Here is an 11,142-nt window from a genome sequence, read left to right on the forward strand (position 1 = left end):
TTTCTTTTCGCGCTTGCCCTTATTAGGATTGAGGACGATGTGAAGCTAATGCCAGGTGAATTTAAATTACAGGTCACTTAAGCATTCTTATTGTCCCTCTCGGCCTGTAAGAACGTGGCATGTTTCCACAAAGCTCATAATGTCACCATAGCATTGCTAACATAGCATTCATATTTCAAGCCTGTGCACGGAAGCATTATGACTTTATTAACACCTGTCATCGTTCGTCTAACAGACCTAAAATCTGGTATGCATGCCCAGAACCACAAAACATGAAAAATACATTTCTAGGCAGGTAAAAACGTTGAATTATGAAGCATCCTATCCCTCTATAATCGTAAATTGAGCTCAATTAAGAGTCCATAAAGCGGCTTTATACCGTCAATTTTCATACTCAAATGTTGTTAGGCAGGGTTTAGGGTTTAGTAGTGTAAAGCAGTGTTTTGAAGAACCATTTTTAAAACGATTAAACAAGGAAAACTTCATTGCCTGTGCTTGCAAGAGAACTCGGGGCACTCTCATTATGTTCAAAAGTCAAAATGTTAAACGTAACATCAAACAGATGTCGTTTATGACGACTTTTCATTCATTTTGCAAGCCATGTGTCAACTTCATGATTAATCGACGCCCTCCATATCCAAGTAGCTTCTTGCCCGTGTAACCGTATAACAAACGTTCAACGTGGGCCTGTCCCTACCTATGCTAAAGGACTGAACTCAAGGAACCATAACACTGTCGATTCTGCTTGAACGCACATGCCGAAAGCATTACTCCTTTGCCTGTTTAAATCCCTGAAGGAGAAAGAGCCTCTTTAACGCGGCGATTGCCCTGCCCGACGCGCGGCCTTTTTGGCCAGCCGCCCTCTCACGCTTTCTTGTCCGGCCGGCAGAATTATGCGAGTTCACGGCGACCTGTAACTCCTCCGCACAGACTGGCGTTTTCCAAAGCGCTCATGTAAGCAGCTCTCAAGATAAGGGCTCTTGACGCTCGGCCCGCAGGGACTTAATTGAAGCCCGGCCCAACCCCCAACCCGTGGCCTCACTAACTCCTCCTTCTGCCCAACTTGCGTTGACCTCCACTCTTACTCACTTCTTATTCCTCCTTTTATTTCTGACATCCACTGAGATGACTCCACTGTTTTTTCTTGAACACTGTGTTTATTGACTACACTGTTGAATGGGGGACATCAAGGAAAAGTTGTCTTTAAAATAGAAACGCAAAGAAATGAATTGCGAAGCGACCACCGCATGACCTAAGATTGTCAAAAGTTTGAAAAATAATTCCTAATGTCTTGAATAGGGGTGTGCCAATATATCGAAGAAGTGATATATCACGATACTTTGTAGCCGAAAAGGTCAGCGATATGCTCCCGCCAAGAATCGATATACAGGTAGTCAGTGATGAACTTGGCAATTTTGGGGCCTGAGGCGAACATATTCAGGGGCCCTCTTCATGGGTCAGGGGTTAAAAAGGTAAGAAGGATGTGGAGGAAATATGTTCTACTCAGGAAATTTTCTCCTGATTAGTCAGCCGACTAGTTTTACGATTAATCGACTACTCTAATACTATTCTTTTTTTTTTTCTTTTTTTTTACTAATTTAGCAATGAAATTTTTGTTGACGCTTATTAATTCACAAAATTAGTTTGGAACAATTAAATTCTTTATTAAAGTACAAATAATCATGTAAATAACAATAATTAATCACAAATTAACAATGACGTTAAATGCTGATAGCATTTACTAGTGCAAAAGAATGGAAAGTAAACAGATTCAGAACACTGACTTTGCCTTTCCAACATTATTCAAAACAATTCTTAAAAAAAAAATTCTAGCAATATTATTATAGTATACTACTATATATAATAGTAGTATAATAATTATAATAATTATTCATTGCCAATCATATTTTTCATGAAGAGTGTCATTTGAAAGCTATTCTTAGTGTAGAATCCATATTATGTAGTATTTACTCAACATATTATAAAGTTAATTCTGAAGTATGTGGGATTAACTCCAGAAATTATTATTTATATGACGAACATGACGTGCTTTTGCTGTTAACCAGCTGTTGAGTGTTATTGTATGACTGATTGGAACTGTACTACATTGTTTCGCCACAGGGTGTGCTGTCGTGTATTTTATGTTGGGTGTGAAGAAGAAGAAGAAAGTTAAAAGAGGCATTAGAGGCCTGTTCTCAAATTCTCCCTCACTGCACTTTGGCTCTCATGGAGTGCACGTTCGCTCATTTGTTCGACATAAACGATAGCCGACGTGCAAAGTAGCAAGTGAGCTGTAAAAATAGCGAGCTTAGTGGCGTGAAAACTGCGGGAGAGCTAAGTGAAGCAAACGAACAGCTAAGTGATGCTAAACGGCGCTAAATGAAGCTAAGCGACTGATACGCTGTCCGTCGTGGAACAGTCCATTGTAGTGCGTGTGTGTGTGGGGGGGTGGATAATATTAATTCAGCATTCGAATGGCTTTCTTTTTTGTTTTGTTATTTGTTTGTTTGGTATGCTGACATAATTATATATGTCGAATAGTTGGGGGTGCTGCTGGCACCCCCCCATAATTTCCCTTCTGTCTACTTTTGACATGTCAAAGTTTTAAAACTGTTTCATCATTTAAAGATAGATTCAAAACAAGATTTTTCCGATTTAGGAGTATTTTAGATAAAAGTTAATGAAAGTTAATTAGATTCGCTACAACAGAGCCTTCTAGAGAAGTCTACTGCTTTAAGATGGCGGCTGTTTACTAACGCCGGCAAGTCCGTCATTTCGCATCTCTGTTCAATAATACATGTTCCAACACCGCCGTCGTCCGTCATTTTGCATCTAGTTCTACATATATATGATATCTAATTATCTACTGTAGCCGCTTGTTTGTACCAACTAGAAACTGGGCGTTGTTTGTAGCGGCTGTTGGCCGCAGTCAGGTATGATTGATTTTTTTTTATCTAGGGGCATGAGTTTGAACATGATATTTACTCTCGGTCCGTTCCTCATTGCGTCCCAAAGACCGCGCTGACTGTGTTTAATAATCAGAATTTTTTTTTTTTTTTTTTTTTTTTAAAGTTTATGAATCGTTCTCGAATCTTCCATGGCCGAATCGTGAATAATCTAAGAATCGGAAATTTTGCACGCCTCTACTAGTTATGGGATTTGGTAACACTATTTAACAGTGGCGCCATAAGACTGTCAGTCGACAATCATTATTGTGAAATGACACTGTCATGAGCTTTAATGAATGCTTGTACCATTTAGTGTTATTCGACAAATGATCTCACTTTTGAATGGATGTATAAGATCCAAACTGGACATTGGCTACCAATGACGGCTGTGGGCGTCCAATCCGTTTGAAGTGGGAGGGATGGCAGTGAATGAACAAATGTTCATTCGCTGCCATCCCTTCCAGTTCAAATGGATTGAACGTCTACTAGTGATATACTCATTCCAATTCACAGCAGAAGGATGAAAATAGCTTGTTTTTCTGTTTATTAGCTGTTTTATATCCATATCTTCGCACCCAAATTGATACAGATGTCTGAGAATATATTACTTAGTAAGATGCGTGTGACAATTGCCACGTTTACATGGAGCCAAATATTCCAATTACAATCGGAATATTTGTTCAAACCGAATAAATGTGTTCCATATAAACACCTCATTCGGAATGAACAGGCCCAAACCGAATGGAAGTTCATTCCGATTCACAGGGGTGGAATATTCCTTTTCCCAAACCGATTAGAAGTAAAATTATATCACGTAAACAGGGAAGCGGAATGGTGGCTGGTTGCGTTCTTTCTGTGCATGCTCCGTACTGACGTGGTGACGTCACTTGGTGACGTAAGTAACGTCACTTGCAACATGGCTTCCAAGCACACGCACAGCGCACCCACACAACTTTTTAAATGAACGGCGTGTGATTCTGAAGTTTTGTTTCCACTCGAAAAGTGAAAACAGCAGCTGATCTGACGATCGATCTCCATGTTTTGCAACGTGACGCTTTGTTTTGATTAATCTGCGCATGTCAGACGGCAGTTGTCAAACGTCCTTTCGGAATAAAGGCAGACACATGTAAACGCTGGATCGGAATAGATGAAGTGACATGTAAACAGCTGATGTGAAATTTCCATTCGGAATGATTTGAATCGGTATGAATAAAAGTCAGCATGTAAACGTGGCTAATGTTGTGGCATTAGCAGTGCAATGACATTAATATTGTCATTGGTGTGCAGCATTTGTGTTTGTTTGATTCCTATTCAATACACAACCTTATATTGCTAATATAGGCTACGGCAGTGGCTCACAAAAGGTTGAAAAGCCTAGTCTAATTCACAAAGCGTTATTTGGAAGACTCCCCTTTTCCATACATCTAAACTAGGCCAGAAATAAAAAGACAGATGTAGGAACAATCGTTGAAAGACATCTGTTTTTTTTTTTAAGCTGTCATTCATATTACGAGCAGCACCGTCCCTTCATAAATCTGTCATCTTGAGAAGTTCTTGTTGATTTCCACATGCCAAGCCTGTGACACAGACAATTGCGCTTCTTCCAAGCTCAGCTGCCGGCAGTCTGAGGAATGTCTCAACAAGCGCGAAAGGGGGAAAAAGAAATTACGAGTAAGGAGAAGGGAAGGATGACGAGCTTTCTACACCAAGACAACCTCCGTTTCTCCCTTTCCGAGCCGCGCGCTTCTTCGAGAAACTTGAGTTAAAACCACGCAATCAGGAGTCACTCAGCGCCGCAGATCTGTTCCGTTATCTCTTATCTTCTTACACGCTAACTGATAAAAACCTGTACAAATCACTCAAGTCAGTAAAGGAAAAGAATAAAAAACTGTCAAGCTTGGGTTTATCAGGGGTCTGACGCTTATCACTGAACCGTACAAAATCCAGTTTCTCTGGAATGAGGCGTACTTAAACGTCAGGTACCGAATACTGTAGTATGTCAATTGCTAATAACCTGTCGTTTAATTATTCAAATGGTTTCAGAAATGGCTCATATGAAAGCTAAGACCCTCCCAAATGATGTTGAATGTACAAAAATATACAGTGCCCTCCATAATTATTGGCATCCCTGAAAAAGATGTGTTTTTCAGCTTGTAATATTTTTTTTTAATTCAAATAATATGGGACCTTAATGGAAAAAAAGAGAAAAATCCGACCTTCAATACAAGTGCATTCATTCAGTGGGGAAAAAATCCCACATAAAGACAAAATTGTTTGACATCAAATAATGTGCGTCACAATTATTAGCACCACTGGTGTTAATACTTTGTACAACCCCTTTTTGCCAACAAAACAAGGTCTGGGGACTGAGATGGCCATGGGAGGAGCTTGATTTTGTGTCTGGTGGACCATTTCTGTGTAGATTTGGCCATATCTTTAGGGTCATTGTCTTGCTGAAAGACCCAGTGACGAACCATCTTCAGCTTTCGGGCAAAGGGCAACAGATTTTGATTTAAAATATCCTGGTATTTCAAAGCATTCATGATGCCATGCACCCTAACAAGGTTCCAACGGTCCCAGGCTTCAACTGGGACCGTGTGCTTTGGTCAGATGAGACCAAGATTGAGCTTTTTGGCAACAAACACTCTCAGTGGGTCAGGGGTGCCACGAAAGATGCGCATGCTGAAAAGCACCTCATACCCACTGTGAAGTATGGGGTTGGGTCAGTGATGCTGTTTCGCTTCCAAAGGCCCTGGGAACCTTGTTAGGGTGCATGGCATCATGAATGCTTTGAAATACCAGGACATTTTACATCAAAATCTGTTGCCCTCTGCCCGAAAGCTGAAGATGGGTCGTAACTGGGTCTTTCAGCAAGACAATGACCCTAAACATATGGCCAAATCTACACAGAAATGCTTCACCAGACACAAAATCAAGTTCCTCCCATGGCCATCTCAGTCCCCAGACCTTGTTTTGTTGGCAAAATGGGGTTGTACAAAGTATTAACACAAGGGGTTTTAATAATTGTGACACACATTATTTGATGTCAAATATTTTTTTCTTTATGTGGAATTTTTCCCCACTGAATGAATGCACTTGTATTGAAGGTTGGATTTTTCTCTTTTTTTCCATTAAGGTCCCATATTATTTGAATTAAAAAAAAAATATATATGTTAGAAGCTAAAAAACACATGTTTTTCAGGGGTGCCAATAATTATGGAGGGCACTGTATTTGTTTCACTGAAAAAAGATGTATCATTTAATGACGACATAAAGGTAAAATTTTGGCCAGACAAAAGTTTTGTCGCCTACAGAAAGTAGTGTGAAAATTGAACAAAAAATATACTTCAAATACAAAAATATGTTACATAACATATGCAAATTAAGTAAGGGTGCTGTGAGATCCAAATGTAAAATTTTGTATGACTTCCATGGGCTTCGGCAAGGATTCATACAATTTATTGATGAAGTCATCAGGAACATCAAAGAAAGCAGTCTTGCATGCCTCCCAGAGTTCATCAACATTCTTGGGTTTCATCTTCCATGCTTCTTCTTTCATCCTACCCCAGACATGCTCCATGATGTTCATGTCTGGTGACTGGGCTGGCCACTCCTGGAGGATCCTGATTGAAGTATGCGATGGAGCACCATCCTGCTGCAGAATTTGTCCCTTTTTATGGTTATGAATGTAAGAGACAGCTATGATTTGTTGATATTTCAAACTATTTATCTCTCAGGGTGCAGACAATTAAAAAAACGTGTGGCATTTGCCAAGGCCCACAGCCTGTCAAAGGATGGATGCTGGAAAAGTGTCAAAAGGTGGATTTTTCAGATTAATCTTCCATTGAATTACACCACAGTCGCCGCAAATATTGCAGGAGACCTACTGGAGCCCGCATGGATCCGAGATTCACTCAGAAAACAGTGGAGTTTGGTGGTGGCAAAATCATGGTCTGGAGTTACATCCAGTATGGGGGTGTGCGAGAGATCTGCAGGATGGAAGGCAACATAAATAGTCTGAAATATCAACAAATCTTAGCTGCCTCTTACATTCTCAACCATAAAAAGGGACAAATTCTGCAGCATGATGGTGCTCCATCGCATACTTCAATCTCTACCTCAAAGTTCCTCAAGGCAAAGAAGATCAAGATCCTCCTAGACTGGCCAGCCCAGTCACCAGACATGAACAGGAGGAAAGAGGAAGCATGGAAGACGAATCCTAAGAATGTTGATGAACTCTGGAAAGCATGCAAGACTGCTTTCTTTGATGTTCCTGATGACTTCCTCAATAAATTGTATGAATCCTTGCCGAACCGCATGCCCATGGAAGTCATACAAAATATTCGCTTTCATATGAGCCATTTCTGAAACCAATTGCATAATTAAAAAACAGGTTTTTAGCAATTGTTTCTACAAAATGGATAAGCCACAAGACTTTTGTCAGGGACTGTAGTTATCGCAATATCCGCAATACCACTGTGTCTAGTTAAGTTTTGGGTAAAGAATTGGGCTAGGGCCTAATGTCCCAAAAACCATTTCAAATTCACATAGTACACTAAACGAATTATTTGCGCCACTATACCAACAGCAGGCGTGGTTTGGATGGGCATAGTTTGTATGAGGCTTTATTTGTAGCGTGGTTGCGGCTTCAGTCAGACCCTTCTCGAAATGCCACCAAATCAATATGGGTGTCACCCGATATATCAACTAACACAGCAAATCTACCGTCGTAATTTCTCCAGAAATTTTCTAGTTTTTAATTAGAAATCTGTAGGTATTATCTTGTTGTGGAGGATTCCCCATACGGAACTGGGTTCAACTTTTCACATACAGCTAAAGGTCAAGCCTCCAGGCGTCAATTGGGGTCAAGTTTCCGGCGGAGGGCGACGTAGAACAACATTTTGTCGCCGTCTGAGGGAATTATCCAGATGAGAAGGCTGACGTGTTGGCAGCGGGGTTCAAGCGCATGTCAGGATTACTTTGAGAAGGAAAAATAAGAGATGCGGGAATCTTTCCAAAAGGGGGCTACGATTTCAAGGAGGGCAGCGGGAAACAAAGTATGCAGCAAGAGAATGAAAATAAATGCCACGGCTGACATGATACAGGCCCTTTTTGTACGTCTCTCTGCTGTACACTTGATCTATTTGGAAAAAAAAGACGTTGACGCAATATTAGCAATTATGACGGAAAAGGACGTATATGGTATGAAGAGAACATTCCGTGTGTGGTCTTAAAAAAAGTCAAATGCTTGGCTCTTCATTAAGGTATGAGTACTGCAGAGACACAAACAACTCAAGCAGTTAATTCCTCAAAGTATGTACAGCGTTCACAGATTTTACTCCTCAGCGAGCCCGGCATTAAAAGACACTGTAGCATTTGTTAAGTATGTGAAACAATGAGATTTTTGTACCTGGCTGAGGTGGAAAGACGCTCACGCAAAAATGTGTTTTCAGGTTACTCGGTGCAAGTAAAAAAACAAAAAAAGAAGAGATAAGATAAAAACCTGTCAAACGATGTAGACAGATAGAAATGAGGCCTCGTTCTCCCACTCATTCCCAAGTGTATTGAGGCAATAATAAACTGTCACACAATTTTTTTTTTTTTTTCACAAATCTTTTCTATCTTTACCTCACCTTTGCATCATCTTCTCCCTAGTTCTTTCCACTGTAGCATAGCAGTCAAATTGAGTATTTGTTTTGAAAGTTTTGGGTTTAGGTAACATATTATCTTGATCGGTTGATCGTTTCTTTTGCAACATTTCAAATCGTATTTCTGTCGTTTGCCGTGGTGACATCAAGTGTAGTGTTACAAGCTTCTATCAATCTACGGTATGTGTTTGCATAACACAAGCAGTGGTGGATGAACTTTACTTATTAAAAGTACAGATACAGGGGCAAAAAAATACAAGTATCTAAGAATTAATAATTAAAAAAAATTTAAAACAAAAAGTAATTTTTGCACTATAAGGCACACCTGACTATAAGCCGCCACCCAGGAGCGATGCCAGGGAATTTGGGTCCCACTTGGGCCCCACAACCAGGGACACACACACACATTCAGAGTATCATCAACCACGTAATTTCCTGCATTCTGGTGAATCTTTACACACTAATTTGTGCATTTTCTGCATTCATTCAAGATGAAAATATATTTACAGTGCCCTCCATAATTATTGGCACCCCTGGTTAAGATGTGTTTTTTAGCTTCTAATATTTTTTTTATTCAAATAATATGGGACCTTAATGCAAAAAAAGATTCCCAGGCTTCAACTGGGACCGTGTGCTTTGGTCAGATGAGACCAAGATTGAGCTTTTTGGCAACAAACACTCTAAGTGGGTCTGGCGTGCCACTAAAGATGCGCATGGTGAAAAGCACCTCATACCCACTGTGAATTATGAGGGTGGGTCAGTGATGCTGTGGGGCTATTTCGCTTCCAAAGGCCCTGGGAACCTTGTTAGGGTGCATGGCATCATGAATGCTTTGAAATACCAGGACATTTTAAATCAAAACCTGTTGCCCGAAAGCTGCAGATGGGTCGTCACTGGGTCTTTCAGCAAGACACTGACCCTAAACATATGGCAAAATCTACACAGAAATGGTTCACTAGACACAAAATCAAGCTCCTACCGTGGCCATCTCAGTCCCCAGACCTTGTTTTGTTGGCAAAAGGGGGCTGTACAAAGTATTAACACCAGGGGTGCTAATAATTGTGACACACATTATTTGATGTCAAATAATTATTTCTTTATGTGGGATTTTTCCCCACTGAATAAATGCACTTGTATTGAAGGTTGGATTTTTCTCTTTTTTTTCCATCAAGGTCCCATGTTATTTGAATAAAAAAAAATCTTAGAAGCTAAAAACACATCTTAACCAGGGGTGCCAATAATTATGGAAGGCACTGTATGTAAATATACAGTGTATAGAGCAATAATGAATAGACTGATATCATCAATAAGAAATGTACTGAAGGCATGAAATATATTTTTATTAGAAATATTGTCAAAGCAAATACCATAATAAATGACTTAGGATAAATGTTTTGTTTTAACTTAGCTGCACTACAGTATACATTACAGTATACAACTGTTTTAGTATGAAGAGATTGCTAAGGGTTTGCCTGCTGTACTGATTAAATGTAAGCTAAAAGTGGAGCAAACACTAGCTAGCAAACAATCATAGTATTTCATTATGGAGTAGGCTTAGCCTCATTTGGAAACTCGCGATCTCCACTATAGGCTACAGCTCCGAAGCGGGGTCCCTTGTTAACAAACTAAATTCAATTGATGACAAACTAAATACTATAAATTCTTGACAAAGTGTATTCAAGCCGATTTTAAAAAAGAACTTTCCACACCAACTTTCAACATCTGTAGGATAGGAAAAATTGCTATCATTATTTGGAATTCATGTTTTTGAATAGGTGAATGTCGCTTATTGAGGCCGGGAAAATCCGGGAGTGAGCTGGGACCTCGCTTTGGAGCTAAGATAACAGGTTCATTTTCAGCACTACACTGACACAAGACACCAACCTTCCTTTGTGAAGTACTTTGTCACGTCCTGCTGGCCTTTTCTACCCATCTCCTGTTTCGCTTTCTTTTCTTTCCTCTTTTGAAAACCCGATTTTTGTTTTGAAAAAATTTCTGCAGTACCACACTCTGCGCACTCCGAGTCATTGACTTGTGTAAATGCGCACCGCTGCTCCGGGTCTGATCGAAGGTTGGGCGGACCAAACCATTGAATGAAAATACGGGGTTTGGCGGGGGTGGCTAGCAATACATATGCTCTCTGGGTGTTTTACTTTTTGCCAAATGGCGGGGGGTGGCTGGCAATACATATGCTCTCTGGGTGTTTTACTTTTTGCCAAAAACAAAACAAGAAAAAGAAACTCTCGTTTTATTCCTATTAAAATTATAATGATTAATATTTAAATTTGCAAACGGTTACCTAATGTTCTAATTTTCTTTGTGGGCCCGCATCAGGACATGGGCCCTTAGAATCAGTATCACTTTTCACCCCTATACGGAGCCCCTGCTGCCTCCCACCAAACCTGGCACAGAAACAGCATTTGTTCATAGATAAGCCGCACTGGACTATAAGCCGCAACTGTCCTCACTGTTTTATGGGATATTTACACCAAAATATATAAACCGGTAAAACTTTATTTGATAGCGGCATCATACGACTGCCATAA

At 40.0% G+C, this 11,142-nt stretch overlaps 2 protein-coding genes across 4 annotated transcripts in view; one reads left to right on the plus strand and one right to left on the minus strand.

The window, feature by feature from the left end:
* Positions 1-11,142, minus strand: part of LOC130904304 (mitochondrial import inner membrane translocase subunit TIM16-like) — a 285,942-nt gene that overhangs the window by 134,137 nt on the left and 140,663 nt on the right. The gene's annotated exons all lie outside the window — the stretch shown is intronic.
* The window catches only part of vasnb (vasorin b), a 54,442-nt gene that overhangs the window by 34,577 nt on the left and 8,723 nt on the right, over positions 1-11,142 (plus strand). Inside the window, exon 1 of one of the 2 annotated variants that reach the window (XM_057816983.1) lies at positions 9,979-10,443. The exons of the other annotated variant lie outside the window; for it this stretch is intronic. The gene's annotated coding sequence lies outside the window, so the exon portion shown is untranslated. Of the gene's footprint in view, positions 1-9,978; positions 10,444-11,142 lie in introns of those variants that run through there. 2 annotated transcript variants of the gene reach the window in all.

Source organism: Corythoichthys intestinalis, chromosome 16, assembly GCF_030265065.1.
Source record: "Corythoichthys intestinalis isolate RoL2023-P3 chromosome 16, ASM3026506v1, whole genome shotgun sequence".
Lineage (NCBI taxonomy): Eukaryota > Metazoa > Chordata > Actinopteri > Syngnathiformes > Syngnathidae > Corythoichthys > Corythoichthys intestinalis.